The sequence below is a fragment of the Sceloporus undulatus genome, chromosome 6, assembly GCF_019175285.1.
Source record: "Sceloporus undulatus isolate JIND9_A2432 ecotype Alabama chromosome 6, SceUnd_v1.1, whole genome shotgun sequence".
NCBI lineage: Eukaryota > Metazoa > Chordata > Lepidosauria > Squamata > Phrynosomatidae > Sceloporus > Sceloporus undulatus.
In genome coordinates, this window is record NC_056527.1 from 161,930,580 (window position 1) to 161,946,461 (window position 15,882).

Genomic DNA, 15,882 nt, shown 5'->3' on the forward strand with positions numbered 1-15,882 from the left:
TGAACTTCCTTCTCTTTTAGTATTGCTGACCATGGGATCATCCCCAGCATTTCTTTACGTTACTAAAATCAGCTTTCCTAAAGTCTAGAATGTGTGTCTGACTATGCCTGGCTTCTCCTTTCCACTGTATAACAAACTCCAGGAGAACACAATCACTCTCATCTAAGGATCCCACCACTTGCACCCCATTAACCAAGTCATCCCTGTTGGTTAGGATCAGATCTAAAATAGCTGATCCCCTTGTTGCCTCTTCCACCTTTTGGACAATGAAATTGTCTTTGAGGCAGGTGAGGAATTTGCTAGACCTTGAGGATTTGGCTGAGTTTGACTTCCAGCAAATATCAGGATAGTTGAGTCACCCATCACTACTACATCAGTGTGTGGTCATCTATTTATTGAGGAATAAGAAAAGCATAATGTAGGTAATATTCTTTTCATGAGTGATTTTTAATTAATATTTAAGTTGGACCTATGTTGCAGGCATTGTTAAAGGTGAGGAAGATCTGAGTTCTATGTCTCATTTAGAACTAGATGGGGTTTTGGAGAAGAAAAGCCCAGTTGTGTAGCAACATGGCTGTCTGTCCCTCTGCTGCCAGCCCCCAGCAGGTTAGTACATTTTTTAAAGGCTAGTATCTTTGGGAAATGCAGCCTAAATACCCTAAAAGGCACCAGAATCCTGTCTGAACTTGAACGCTCAGGAGGCCAAACCCTGGCTAATACTTGGATGGGAGAATACCAACAAATACCAAATGCTGTAGGCTACATTTAAGATGAAGGAACTGGTAAGGCCACCTCTAAGTATTCCTTGCCTAAGGAAACCCTATCAAACTCATGGGCTTGCCATAAGTCAACAGACAACTTGAAGGCACGCATAGATATACACAAGGTCTGAGAACATGGATGTCATGCACTGCTGTGCAAGCTAAAGCTGAAGAGCAGTTAATATTTTTAATAATAACAGTCACCACCAAACAGATGTCCAGTGATCAACAGTGGCTGCATGAAAACTGCTATAACATTAATACAATATATATGGCTTTAAAAAAAGGAGTTTAGTAGTACCAATATTATCTTTCTCTGTTCTCCAAAATATCTTAGCAGAAAAGTGTCTTTGCATATGCCTCTTTGTGAGAGGAATATAGATTTCCCACTAAAGAATAAACATTGAGCCTATATTAACCTGGTAATTCCCTACCTGACAACACACTGATACACAACACATACAACCTGGCTCCATATTTACTCATCTGCTTCTTTCACAGCAATGAAATGTTAGGATGCATTCATCTGTTCCATTTGGCATTTGGCATTAAAGAAGGTGGGAATTTTAAAACACAATTGCATGAATGAAAATGAGCCCATATCTGCTTATACCTTCTAATATGACAGGTACAGGGCCTTTTAACATTTATTTTAGGGAGACTCTGGAGCTGCAGAGCAGTAAGAGATCTCATTTTGGACTAACAGACATGTTCCAAGCATGTGGAGCATGAAAAATAACACTATCCATAGCTACTAGTCATGATGGCTATATATTACCTCTAGCATCACAGACTCTCATACTAGTTTTGGGGGGGGGGGGGGAACACAAGCTAGAAGGTGATACTGTGTTTGTGTCCTGTGATTTCCCATAGGCATCTAGTTGACCACTATAGAAACTGTACTGGCATAGGTAGACTGCCTTTCTGACCTAGTATGACTCTTCCTCTCATATTTTTGGAAGCTTCTAGGGTAGTGGTTAGTGTGTCAGAATAGGACTAGGAAATCTAGGTTCAAAACTTCATTTAGTTCTAAAAGTGATTTTGTAACTGTGAACCAGTCACTCCTTTTCAGCCTATTTTTTCTTACAGAGTTGTTGTGAGTCAAAAAATGGGACTAAGAACAAACCATGCCTTTTTAATCCAAGGATGAAAAACCAGGATAAAATGCAATTAAATAAGTGTAGTTGAGGACAGATTGACCTTAGAAACCTATCTTACGCTATGAGTCCATTGAGTCCAGTATCAGCCTCTCACATTGGCAAGAACACTCCAGGACATCAGGCAAAAGTGTCCCAGGTCTGATGCCCAGGATCTTTTTAAAATATCAAGGACTGAATGTGGGGCCTCCTGCATGTAAAGAATGTGCTCCATCCCTGAGCTGTATGGCTCCTCTCCAAATATTGATTTGAACTAACTGTCTGTAGGTCCCTGGTGACTTGGAAGACATAAAGTCTTCTGCCTGCACTGTAAAAATATAACACAGTGTGGCCTCATTTCAATAATTAAGAAAGATTTAGTCTTCAGTTCTTGCAACATCCATAATGCAAAAATGCGATAGAAATATGGAAGGGAAAACAGCTTTTGGTGTGCCAAGGTGGTCAGGCAATGGTTCACCCCATCTCCTTTCCCATCTCATGGAGAATGTAATAAATATCACAGAATGTAATAAATATCACAGTCAAAGGGCTAACATTGTTCTATGTCATCATTTATCCCATGGTTGGACTCTCCTTAGGAGTTGCTCTGTCGGGGCTCTGGCTGAAGTAGGGAATCCCCATGTTTCTTTAATTTTCCAGGCACAGAGATAAATCTCAGGGCACTGTAGTACTAGAGGAGAAGGAAGTACTGGAAGAAGAGTAGTAGTAGTTCATATTTTGTATGTGAGATGGATTTAAAGCTTCTGCCCATTCCCAGCTGGCACCAGATTTCTCTGGCTTGGTGTGAAGGTGTTTCTGTGTATGTTGCATTAATACAATGTCAGTGTACCAAACAGCCAGAAGTGAAGGTAGCAGTTTTGGAGAGAGAAGTGTCAAAATGTAAAATCATATTTGAAGCCAGATGGGGAGTGCAGGATCACCAGCATTGCGACTAGTGAGTCTTCTTGTTATGCAAGCCATGGTAACAGTGGTGCATAACTTGAAACAACTCTGTATGTCATGCGTTGCTAAAAGTGTGAGATGTACTTTGATCAGAGGCAACTGCTGTAGCAGGATTGTTGGGCAGGGTCCCCCCCCCCCGGCTCAGGATTTTCATACAGGTCCAGTCTCTTTAATCCAAAATGTTTGGGACCAGAAGTTTGGGGGATTTTTTCCCAGTTTTGGAATATTTGCATATACACAATGAGATGGGACCCAAAGCCAAACATGACATTCATTTATGTTTCATATACACCTTATAAACATTGCCTGATGGTAATTTTGTAAACAATATTTTAAATAATTTTGTGCATGAAACAAAATTTGTGTAGATTAAACCATCAGAAAGCAAAAGGTTAATTTCTCAACCACCTGTGTGGACAATTTTGAAAGTTGGAGCGTTTTTGATTTCAGAATTCTAGATAAGGAAAACTTAACCTGTATTATCTAAGTGGTTGAGTATTATCCAGTTTCTGGGCTCATGTATCCAAATTCTCCTCATGCCTATTTCCAGAATCAACTGACCCAGAAAGCAATTCTGTCACCCATGTCAACCCTTGACTGCTACACTTTTGTGACATCTCAGAGGTTTTATGTTTTGGCTATGAAATCTCACAGAATGGGATGCTGCTGATGTTGCAACCCTACTCTCACCACATCACAGTCCTGTCACAGGTTATAAATAACTTTGTTGTTATGAGTAACTGAAATCCATATATATGTTGGTCTAAATAGGGCAGTACTTCCTATACAACACAATTTGACATGTTGCAAATACATAAGAAGTGCTCACAGAAAAATATGCACACAGTATAAGGAAGGAACCACCAAGAGCAACTGGATGATGTAGGTGGGGATGTGTGCCTCAAGTCTGGTTTATTAACCAGACATAGCAGTGGAGCTGCTATGCAGACCTCTCATGACACAACTGGAACACAGGAGTTTGAACTCTGCAGAAATGGTGGGTTACATGAGTTGGGTGGTGATGTTGAGTTTTATCTGGATTCATGTTTATGTTCCATTCTCTATCAAGGAGACCTCAGCTCCAGACCCTCAACACATTCATCTTCATGAGATGCAACTACAGCTACCAATGAGACGTGGTGGTTTATTTCTCCAGTATGCAAAGACATCTTGCAGCACCTTTGAGACTAAATGAAAGATAGAAGTTGGTAGCATGAGCTTTTGTAGACTTGAGCTGACTTCCTCAGATGCTCAGGTGAAGTGGAAACCCCAGGGATTGACTGTCTCCGCCAAATCAGGACAATTGGAGGGTATGCAGATAATTAAAACACCTGGAGCAGCCATCCCTGGTTGTAAGGACAAAAGTCCATGTGAAAGAAAATAGTCTTAACTATTTGGAAAATCAAAAGGGTGGACCGTGCTTGACATCCCTTGGGAAGAAAGTCTTGTCATGTGTACCCTAGTCTCTTAGGGTGGTGTGGTGGGAAAATGCCTCACAGATCTAATGGATACTGAGGCCTCCATTTCAGTTAATTCAAGCAGATTATGAAAAGTAAGTTTCCACTCTCCAAAAACAGACAAGAACTATGAATCTTTTATTGTTAGGAGAGTTCTTGTCAAGGTCAGAGTTGTTGGCAGGAAGGGGGAGACCCACTGAGTTGAGACAACATGCTTAACCAGAAGGCATAGAATTTTCCTTTCCTTCCTGTCAAAGATGATGAACGCTTTCTCAATGGCAAAGAGTGCAAGCATCCCTTAATATAAAAAAGAACTCTCTTGAGCACTGTCAGTCCTATTTCTTCCATTGGTTGAGAAATGATTATCTTTCTAACAAAAAGAAGCTCAAATATGTGCATTTCCCTTCATTCAACCTAAAGTAACTCTTGCCTTCACTTGCAATTCTATGTTCCTGTTTATCCTCGCATCTCCTTACTCTGGTTTGCACTATTCTCACTATTCTGCATTGAAATTTTTAGACTGATAATGACCCGCCTTTGTAGCTGTTTTTATTCACATGCACACATGTTCAGTCTGTTGCTTCATAATGGTGTGGAAGCGATTCTGGGCTTCGGAAAACTATGGCTGGAGAACAGATGCTCTGAAATGGAAATCCTATGAATCTCCAAGTCACCCTGTCATCATCAGTGCTGCTCAGGTTTTGTTGACTTGGGGCCATGGTTTCTTTAATTGAGTTTATCCATCTGGAATGTGGTCTTCCACTTTTCCCTACTGCCTTCTATCTTACCAAGCTTTAATGTCTTTTCTAGTGAGTCATGTCTTTTCATGATCTGGCCAAAGTATGACAGTTTTAGTTTATATATCCATGAATAGCTGTGTTGGCCATAAAGCGAAGTACAATAACATCCAAAATCTACAAAACAGTGATAACTTTATTGGAACAACCAAAATGCATAAAATATATGTTGCAAGCATTTGAAGCTCCACTGACTTCTTCATCAGGCAAAGGTGTTTAATATCATATAGGACAGGAAAACATGATGCTAGAGTCACAGGCCTATGTTTTGTCAAGATATTGTTCTCTGTTAAGATGGCAGGGAGGGATAGGCCATTCCTTTTGGCCATGTGAGTTTGGGAAACAATAGTCTTAAAGTCCAGACTTTCACAAATGCTATGTTTGTGCATAGAAGGGAGTTGTACTAGATGGCCCTTGGGATCCCTTCCAACTAAGATTCTATGATTTTACCCCAGGTTTCCAGTGATCTCTCTTCCAAAAGGATGCCCAAACCTGTTAAACACTGTTCCCTGCCATTCTTGCTACTCAAAGAAATAACAGTATATTTATTTATGCTTATAAAATAAGGCTTCAGTTCTAAACATACTTGCCTGGGATTAAGCCTCCACTAACAGTGAGATTTACGAACATGAAAAAGAAATACATAGGAGGACTTTGGTGTAAATCCTCAAAGAGCTAAACACTTGTTATATTTTTCACAGTCATTCAGAACAGAGTATTTAGGATGGTGGGATGTTATGCAAAATGTTATCCCTCCCCCCACTAGACGTGTTCAGATAATTTTTATTTTTATGGCCCTATGAAAGACATATCCATTTTTGCAAGTCTTTATGGTATTGGTCAGCCTATAATATGTTTTATGGATGACGGAGACATCACATATTGGTTGCATGTGTTGCTTTATATTGTACGTTTATGAAAGCTGCACACTGCTTTGAAATCAGTTGATGTAAATGGTTTATAAATATTCAGAAATATTCACACAGAAAGAAAGAAGATGAACATGATCAGGACTCTCTCTTATTTCCCCTTTAAGGTAAAGGTAGTCAGTTGGCACACACTTTTTTAAAAATTGTGCCTAATGTTCTTTATCCTTTGGACTTTGGATTTCTGTTTTTATTTTTGAATGGCATCTCCCCTCAAATCCTGTCTCCCTCCCGCTATGGCCCGACAATGCTTCCTTTAACACACCAGACTAGAGAGAGATAACTTCTAATTCCTTGTCACCTCCATACCATGCATTTAAATACTGAACACCTTTCCTTAGCCTTATTATTGTGTTAGAAAATGCACTGGCAAATTTAGCTTCCAAGATTGACTTGCAAATTGCAGGAGGGGGAACACAGAGGTTTAAAAACAGGTAAAGTGCCCTTCAGATGGTGCAAGAGTGCCAATTAGCTTGTGCGAAACACACATACCCTCATCCTTTCTTATCTGATCCTCAGTATTGTGCCTTTTAATTTCTTTCCCAGTGGGCTGTTTGCTTATCAAAAACCAAAACCTATGGCTGAGGCAAACAAGTGACCACAGTTAAGGCAGGGGTGTGAAAGTGATTGTCAAGATCACGCAGACAGTCAGGAGGTGAATTGTTCCAGACAGAAAAGCAGGGAGCCCTTCTGGCTCTTGACACAAGCAGGTGTTGCTTGGAAAACCAGGCACTCTCTCGCGCCACTGTGAAAGCAATGCAGTAAGCGATTCTGATATTGCAGCAGACACTGTTTTCTGTGATTAGTTAGCAGCAACTGGGGAAGCCTAGCTGCTTTGTAGCAACAAAGCAAGTGAGAGAGAGGCAGTTTCCAGACCTGGATCAGTGTCAGAGCAGAAGGGAATCTCTCATTGGTCCTTTGGGGTTCGGGAAGCAACCAGAGGAATTTCACCGCTATGCAAGGATGCTCAAAGATTGTGCATCGCCTCTACGCATCGCAGGGGAGGGCTTGCTGCTTTGATACTCCTGGACTGAACAAGTTCTGATAGGTTGGTAACTCCGTATTTTCTGGCTGTTTCTTAGAGGGAGAAGGATGCTTCACAGACTGCCGCCTTTGCTCACCTGTACATTGCATTTGCAATAATGAAATCTATTGGCTATGAAGGAATAAATAAATAAATAAACCTGCATGTGTAGATTGAAATTGAGCTTTTAAGACTATGCAAGGACTGTTTTGTTGGAAAAGGAAGGCACTTGAGAGTTCCAGTAGTCTACATATGGATTATTTGATAGAGAATGAGATTCTTTAATTGACTGTAAGTGGCTTTGGTCAGTTTCTGTTTAGTTTTACCTGAGATTCTAGGTTGCAGGTGAATTTTCTACGAAGCTGCATCCTTCCCAAAATATGTGTGTGTGTGGTTGTGTGTGCCTGGGCAAGCACATCTGTGTGCAAATGCAAATGTGCAGAAACATTATACAAACATTTTGATATAAAGGTGACTAATAGCATGATTTAAAGTTTCACTTTGTCATGGCGCTAAGGATTTGTGTCTAGTCAATGAAAAAGAAGGTAGGAGAGAAGAGTTTGGAATCTGAAAGAATACTTGACATAAAAGCTCCGGGCGAATGGGATCTCTAATCCTGAAACGATATACTGAATCTGATATCATTCTGGGTTGTTTTGTGGGGTTGTCTTTTTTTAATGTTGTCAACTCATTGCAGCAGTGGATTTTTGCAGAAGGAAATAGATGGAGTTTGGGAGGAAAGTACTGCCGGTACTTTGGATGCTAAAGTATGGTCAACTTCATATATTGCAGTAATATCAGTCACGAATTGGTTACCATATGAAATGCTATGATTCAGAGAGAATCAATATTCACAGTTTCAGCAGGTCTTTCTTTCCCACACAGATTTGTTCTCAAGTGCCACCGCTGATTTAATATTCCTTACTTTTGCAGAAACCAAAGGAAATCATAATATAGTCATCAGCATCACAGCATGGTAGCAAACTATCTGCATTTATTGTAATGAACCAAATCTGTTTTTCATTTTTCCATCTAAATTCACCATGGAGCATTAAGTTTAGGAATACCTCTATATTGTCTAATGTACAGATTTGGCTATGCAATATTTGTTTTGCTTTTGTATTTTTATTCCTGTTGTAATCCCACCTTGATCTGCAGGGAGAGTCGGGAAATATAAATACATATTATTATTATTATTATTATTATTATTATTATTGCTTCTCCCCATATATTTTTGTGACAGGGTGTTGTTTAAAACTTCTTCTGAGCTTTATAGCTTGCATCCATGCATGTTTATTTCGACAACAGTCTTATTGTGTTCACTGGTATTTACTCCAAAATAACAATTGATAAAGCTATATTTTGACTCTTTGCAACCACAAAGGTACTGAAATTATATGGCCAGTTGTAGCAAGTGTACTTTTTCATATGCCGTGTGTTAATGCCAAATGTTATTTAAGTAGTGATGCAGACGGTTTTTCCCAAGTTTTTCCTTTTTGATGGAACAATTATAACATGGTTCCCATTCAGTCTTACATTGGATGGCATTATCAGACAAAAGTAATCAATAGCAGTCTTGTACACGTTTACTTGGAAGTAAGCTTTGCTGAGTACAGTGGGACTTCTTTGGTATAGGATTGCATGCTTGGACTTCACTGCAAGAAAAGAAAGAAAGAAAATGTATGCATTAAACTTATTCTACTGTAGACTAACTGCAAATGTGACAAATTAGAAAAAATGAGATTCTGAATCTAAATAAACCCTCTCACCATGGCTTTCCAATCTGGTTCAAAGGAATATGCTAATTTTCTGTGATTTATGCATAAAGTAAAATCTGGAGGTATTATATGTAACTTGAATGAAGTACAATTGGAGTGGCATGTACCAGCTTCCCAAACAACTTCCTGCACCTTCATTTCATAAACCCACAGAGTTTAGAGCTAGTTCAAAGGCCATTTAGTCCTCTGGCTGCTCCAGGAAATCCATCGCTACACCACCAAAGCACCCTGATAGTCATCCAGCCGGTCCTTAGAAACCTCTAGCAAGGAAGAGTTTATTACCTTCTGAGACAGTCTGCTCCTTGGCCAATGCAATGCTACATCTTACAAAGCATACTCTTGCTACACCTATTGGTGGCCCCTACCTTAAGAAATTTCGAAAATGGATTATTCATCTTTATGGATTATAGGCCTTTTACCATTAGACAGAAACTCTAGATAGATCACTAGTCAACAAGCAGAGAAGATACCCTCACCATCATGCCAGTGTTTGTGGACCAGATTAGATAGTCTAAGGAAGTGTTTTTCAAGCTACCTGAGATCATAGAATCACAGAGCTGGGAAAGGCCCCATGGGCCATCATATCCAATTCCCTGCTGAATTCAGGATCTCCAGTTAGAAGCAGTGATTCCCAAACTTTGGTCCTCCAGATGTTTTGGACTTCAGCTCCCAGAATTCCCAACTCTTGACCAAGCTGGCTAGGGCTTCTGGGAGTTGAAGCCTAAAACATCTGGAGGGCTAAAGTTTGGAAATCCCTGAGCTAGAGCATCCCCAGCAGGTAGCTGTCCAGCCACTCTTTGAAGATGTCCAGAGTAGATGCCACTATCTCTCTAGACAATCGATTCTATTGCTGAACTGCTTTTACTATCAATAAGTTCCTTCTGATGTTCAATTGATGTCTATCCTGCTGTAACTTCAGACCATTAGACCTGGTTTTACTCTCTGAGGCAGCAGTGAGTAAGCCTGTTCCCTCCTCTCTGTAACCCTTCAGGTATTTAGAGATTGCCATCATATCATCCCTCAGCTCTTTCAACTTCCCTTCATATGTTTTTGTTCTCCATACCTCTTATCATCCTCATTGCCCTTCTCTGAACCCGCTTCAACCTATGTCCTTCTTAAAACGAGGCATCCCTAAATGAACACAGTACTCCAGATGAGGCCTGCCTAGCACAGAATATAGTGGGAATATTACTTCTCTTGACTTGGAAACTATGGTTTTATTAATGCAGTATAAGATAGGAATTGCCTTCTTTACTGTATCATCACATTGCTGGCTCATGTTCAATTTATGATTAACAATAATCCCAAGTTCCTTTTCTCATGTAGTACTGCTGAGCAATGTATCCCTCATTCTATACCTTTTGGCCTATATGTAGAATTTTGCATTTCTCTCTGTTGAATTTCAGGCTGAGACACTATGATCTGTTGGATTCAGGACTTTAATGGGAAGGAATACTATGATAAAGGCATTGTGCTGCATAACATTTCCCCCAAAAGAGCTTGTTTGAAAGGCAAATCAGTGACAAGAAAGAAGAGTTAGAAAATCCAGATAAAATGGTTTATACAGAGGAAGGTATCCAAGTGGGGGAAGTGAAGTGTGAAGAACTGAAGTCAGAGGAGGAAAAAAAGATAAGAATCTTCACTGACACTACCTTCAAACTACCTTCCTTTGTCTTTTTAAGAACATAAGGAAAAGGCCTGCACTGGATAAACCCAGCAAATCTATAGGTCAAATTGATATTATCTCTTATACAACCAGCAAATTCCTTCTGATGCAGCCGAAGCAGAAACGTTGTTCTTACCCAAGAGGGAAATCCAGGTTTTGCAGGGATTGTTGTTGTCTGCCTCCAAGTAATTTCTGATTTAGGGTGAACCTCAGGCAAACCTATCACTGGATTTTCTTGACAGAATTTGTTCAAGGGGTTTTGCCTTTGCATTCCCCTGAGCCTGAGAGAGTCTGACTTGCCCAAAGTCAACCAGTGTGTTTCCATAGCTGAGTAGGAATTCAAACCTGATCTCCAGTGTCCTAGTCCAACACTCAAGCCACTACACCACACCATTCTGGCTCTCTTGCAGAAGTACAAGAACCAAATTTTGTGGTAGTGGGGGGCTCAGCATGTAGGGCAAGGACCCCCAAGAGCACTATGAAGGATGAGGATGCTCAGTGGGCATAAAATAATGATTTACTATTTCTGGAATCAAAACAAAACCAAAAAGCAGGAAAGGGGTGAAATGATCATGAAAATCAGCATAGCTGTCTAGATGGCACCCAGAATAAGTGCATGGCACATTTTGTTTCAGATCTCTCTAATATTGTTGCCCTAGTATATTCTAGAATTCAAAGAGATAGCCATGTTAATCTGTGGAATCAGTATGTAGAGAGATCTTGTAGCACCTTTGAGACTAACTGAAAGAAAGAAATTGACAGCATGAGCTTGCTTTGCATCTGAGGAAGTAGACTGAAGTCTACGAAAGCTCATTCTGCCAATGTCTTTCTTTCAGTTAGTCTCAAACGTACTACAAAATCTCTCTACATACCAGTATATTCTAGTTACTCTGGTCATTCCTGGATGGGTCAGTGTCAAAAAGTGCTAGTGGGAAAGTTCTATTCTACCCCATGAACACTGGCTTATAGAGATAAAATTCAAAGATATAGCAATGTTAGTCCATAGAATAGTATGTAGAGAGATCTTGTAGCACCTTTGAGACTAGCTGAAAGAAACATGGCAGTGAAGAACAAGGCTGAGCGTGCCTGCCCTGATTCCCTGGGGTAGCGGAGGTCTTCTCATGAGGCTGCCGCTGCAATGGCACAGCAGTGAATGAAACGGAGTGGGCATGGCATTTTGGCCATGCCCCCAGTAGCCCCGTCCCCCACATTGGGATGCCACTGGCTATAACTCATGGAAACTGGGGTTGAAATCTCCACTCAGCCATGGGAACACACTGGGTGATCTTGGACAAGTCACACTCTTTCAGTCTCAGATGAAGGCCATGATGAACCCTCTCTGAACCAATTTTCGGTCTAACTGGTGAAAGGAAATGCTATTCCCTTCTCATTATGGGTGACTCATCAGTTTCACAAACATGGCCATACTTGGTTCTCCTGGAATAGGTCCCCAAATGGGATTTCAGAGGAATGATGGACTGCCAACTGTCTAGCAATCCAAATTAATCAAATTCATGTCACGCATGCTTAGATGGGAGTGATGTCAGAAGCCAAAAAACTCAACAGGAAACCCACATTCATATACCTGTTTTGGATTTCCTCCCTGAATAAGACACTAAATTGTGGCTAGGTGTGAAATACATTGAAAATCGCAATTATGATTGTGTGTCTTTCAGTCATTTCCAACATGGAAACCCTTAGACAAATCTATCACAATACCTCAATCAAAAATAAAGAAAATAAATTACATTTCAAAGAGGTAATCTCTAAGAGGATTCTGACTTTATAAAAAGACCACCTGATGAAAGGTTTTGGGTTGTTCTTGGTTAGCTTGCAGAGGTGTGTGTGTATGTGTGTGTGGTGTTTTAGGAATGAGTAAGTAAAAGAGCAACCGAATGCCCTCTTCCCTGCAGCTTGTATCGTTTTCTAGTAATGATATTTGTGGTCTCAAGACGCACTCAGACATTTTAGATGACTGCAATATGTGGCTTAAATGCAATAATAAAAGAGCATGCTGAGGATAATAAATTTTTAATCCAGTTATCCTACTCCATTCAAGATCTTATTACGGCTGCCCAGGAAACCACCCATTGTGTTTATAGATATGCGACCATTGCAAACTGCCTTCCGAAGTCATATCCCTGTGACACATATTGTATATGTTAAAAATAAATAGTTAATGCAAGTGAAGCAGTTAAAATGCTGCCCCAAACTCGTGGTCGTTTTCAGATGTGTAGTAGCTGTGTTAGTCTGTTGCAGCATAAGGGGAAAAAGAAAGAGAAGGGACAAAGAAATCCTGCAGCACCTTTAAGACTGATTTTTATTTTAACATGAGCTTTCATAGATATTAAGCCCATGTCCTCATTTGCAATGACTGAGTGACATTAGCTTCAGGTTATTAAGCATAGTTATATAGTTGTGGGACTTGGATCGAATGTAACAGGATCCAGAAAGATGCAAATCATGACTCACAAATTTTCAAGGGACTGCATGAGCTTCACAGAACACAAGCCTTTCAGACCTTTATAGTGGTCAGTTAGTACTGAGATGTGAAAGCATTAAATATGCTTACCTTGAGGTCAGAGCCTTCTCTGACAAGAGTCCTTTTGTAATGTGTGCAGTTTTGAGGACTCACACATTAATATATGTACTGTGCCATGAAACCATTATCTTTGTTCATGCCTCAGCTGTTTCTCTTTCCAGACTTCCTTTGTAATTTCCTTGTCTGAGAACCACTACTTGTAAATCTCAGATTGTATGTCCAAGAAGGCTGAAATGCTCAATAACTGGTTTTGGGGTATTGCCATATCTAGATTTGTGTCCATTTATCCTCTTGTGTAGAGATTGTCCTGTTTCTCCAATGAAGAGTGAAGGCATGCATTGCTGACAGAGAGTGACATCTATCACATTGGAGGATAAAGCAAATAAATAAGTGCGCATCTGACATTGCGGGTGATTTATTAGCCCCTGTAATATTGCTCTTAGAGTAGATTTTGCCACATGTTAACAAGGCACCATGATGCCACTGATGTATAGGCAAAGAATGAAGAAAGAGGAATTTGTTGAGATAGGACAACCCCATCAAATATTATTCCACACCTAGGCACTCTGTTTGATGGCAAAGGACTGTATCAACAAGGGAGCTGGAAACAGCCTCTAGCTGTTCATTACAGAAAGTATGGAATTCACAGAACACAAATGTAAATAATAAAGGTAATTTAATATTAGTTAATATGGTAAAAAGGAAAACTCTATAGTGGAAGTTTTCAAAAGTATGCAAAGCATGTATCTCTATATTGTGAAGTCGAAGGCTTTCATGGCCGGCATCCATAGTTTTTTGTGGGTTTTTTGGACTATGGGTTTTCTCCAGCAGACAATGGACTATTGCCTGACCTGTGATGATCTTAGCTTTCATGCACTGTGACTTCCATTCACCTTTTGCCAGAGAGAAGAAATTGATATGTCTGCAATTTCTATGGCATCTGAACCTGAAGGCAATGTTTTGTCTTAACTGGAGATAAAGAACAAGCTGGGATCTGGCTAGTGTTGCCAGATTGGAAACCGGAGAGGGCTTCTATACCTTTAATAGTTGTATAGAAGAGGGAATTTCAGCAGGTGTTGCTTGTCATGCAGTCAGGTAACAAGTAACACCTACTGAAATTACCCTTGCTGCACAACCATTAAAGGTATAAGAGCCATTTCCAGTTTTCAAGTTGGCAAACCTTGATCTGGCTCATTTGAACCATGGTCTGATCCTGACTACTACTGACTAACCATAGTTTAAAGTTGGGATGGACAACTTCCCAAGGCTAGACTCTCTCCACCTAGAAAGAGACCACAGTTACGACCAGCAGTGTGCAGCAGATTGTCTCCTCTGTCTACAAAAAGGGAAGTTTAAAAAGTGTTTCAAAAATTAGAGAAGGCCAGATTCTTTACAGTCTGTCATTTTTTCATGTTTGTGATGGTCAAACCATTGATTTGAGTGGTGGCAAACAGGCGAATGAGAAGAAGCAAAAAGCACGTTGAAGGCTGCATGTTGATTTACACAAACTACAGTTTCCCAGATTTGGAAATCAACAGGAACTGCAGTTTAGCTTAAAAAGGAGAATGTTTTTGCTTACCTCCTCTGATGTGGAAATAAAGGGAGGAAAGTGTACAAAGTGAAACCTAAGGCTCATTTACACAGCAGGAAATCATTTTGTTACATCTGAACCAGAACACACTGTTTAAAACGTTCCTTTATGTATATATGTTTGAAATGAGGAAAAAACAAATTGGAGTCATCTAATTTTGGTGACCTGATGACTATTAATTTTCTGCAGTTATCTTTCCAAATAGTAGGGAACGTCTGAGGAATTTTACAAGCATCAGGAATATTTGGGTCCGGGGAGATATTTGTAGAGCCAGAACAGTATAGTGGTTTGAGCATTGGACTAAGACTTTAGAGATTAGAGTCTGTTTTTATCTATGTTTTAGTTGTTAGTAGTGTTTTATTTTTAGCTTTTGTATTCAATGTTTTAACCTTGTATTTTTTGATATGTTGTGACCAGCCTTGAGTACCACTGTGGAAGAAAGGTGGGACATACATTTTGGACATAAATAAAGAGTCTGGAGACTAGGGTTTCAATCCCCACTCAGCCAGGGAAACCCATTGGTGGGTTTTTCAGGCTATGTGGTCATGTGCTAGAAGGGTTGATGTTTCGCCAGCATCTGTGGCTGGTATCTTCAGAGAAGAAGATGCCACAGATGCTGGCAAAAATGTCAACCCTTCTGGAACATGGCCACATAGCCCGAAAAACCCACAAAAGGCTATGGATGCCGGCCATGAAAGCCTTCGTTTTCCCACTGGGTGATCTTGGGCAAGTCACACACTCTCAGCCCTCTCTGAACAAACCTTGCCAAAAAAATCCAGTGATGAGTTTACCTTAGGGTTGTCATAAGTTGGAAACCACTTGAAGACACACAACAATAACAAGGTTTTTGTACATATTTAACTCCATCTGTGGAGCCTCAGTTCTCACTGCTTTTTCTCCCACATCAGCATTTTCACATTCTTTATTCCAATATTTCTTGATACTCTTCTCACACTCCTCCTTGCCTGAAAATAACAAGTGCTTAAATATAGGTGAAATGCACTTTTTTTTTCATTTTTAAAGGGGAAAAAACCCCTATGACAGGGAGTGTATGAAACAGCAGTGCAGTAATGTTCAAGGAGGATTAAAGGACTCCAGCTGAACACTTCCCAAATGTTGCTGACTGAGTGGTTTTCCCTAAAGGGAAGCAAGAAAATAATAATTTACTCTCCATTTTCTAAAGTGAAAATTGTAGCATGGCTGAGAAGAACTGTTCATCTGCAAGAAAAAGAGAATTAGGG

General features: G+C 40.1%; 1 protein-coding gene across 3 annotated transcripts in view; it reads left to right on the forward strand.

Moving 5' to 3' along the window:
- The first annotated feature begins 496 nt into the window (after window positions 1-496).
- The window catches only part of CTXND1 (cortexin domain containing 1), a 42,054-nt gene continuing 26,668 nt past the window's right edge, over window positions 497-15,882 (forward strand). Inside the window, exon 1 of one of the 3 annotated variants that reach the window (XM_042476624.1) lies at window positions 497-606. The gene's annotated coding sequence lies outside the window, so the exon portion shown is untranslated. Of the gene's footprint in view, window positions 607-6,857; window positions 7,089-7,184; window positions 7,356-15,882 lie in introns of those variants that run through there. The other 2 variants (XM_042476622.1, XM_042476626.1) reach the window with 2 other exon arrangements.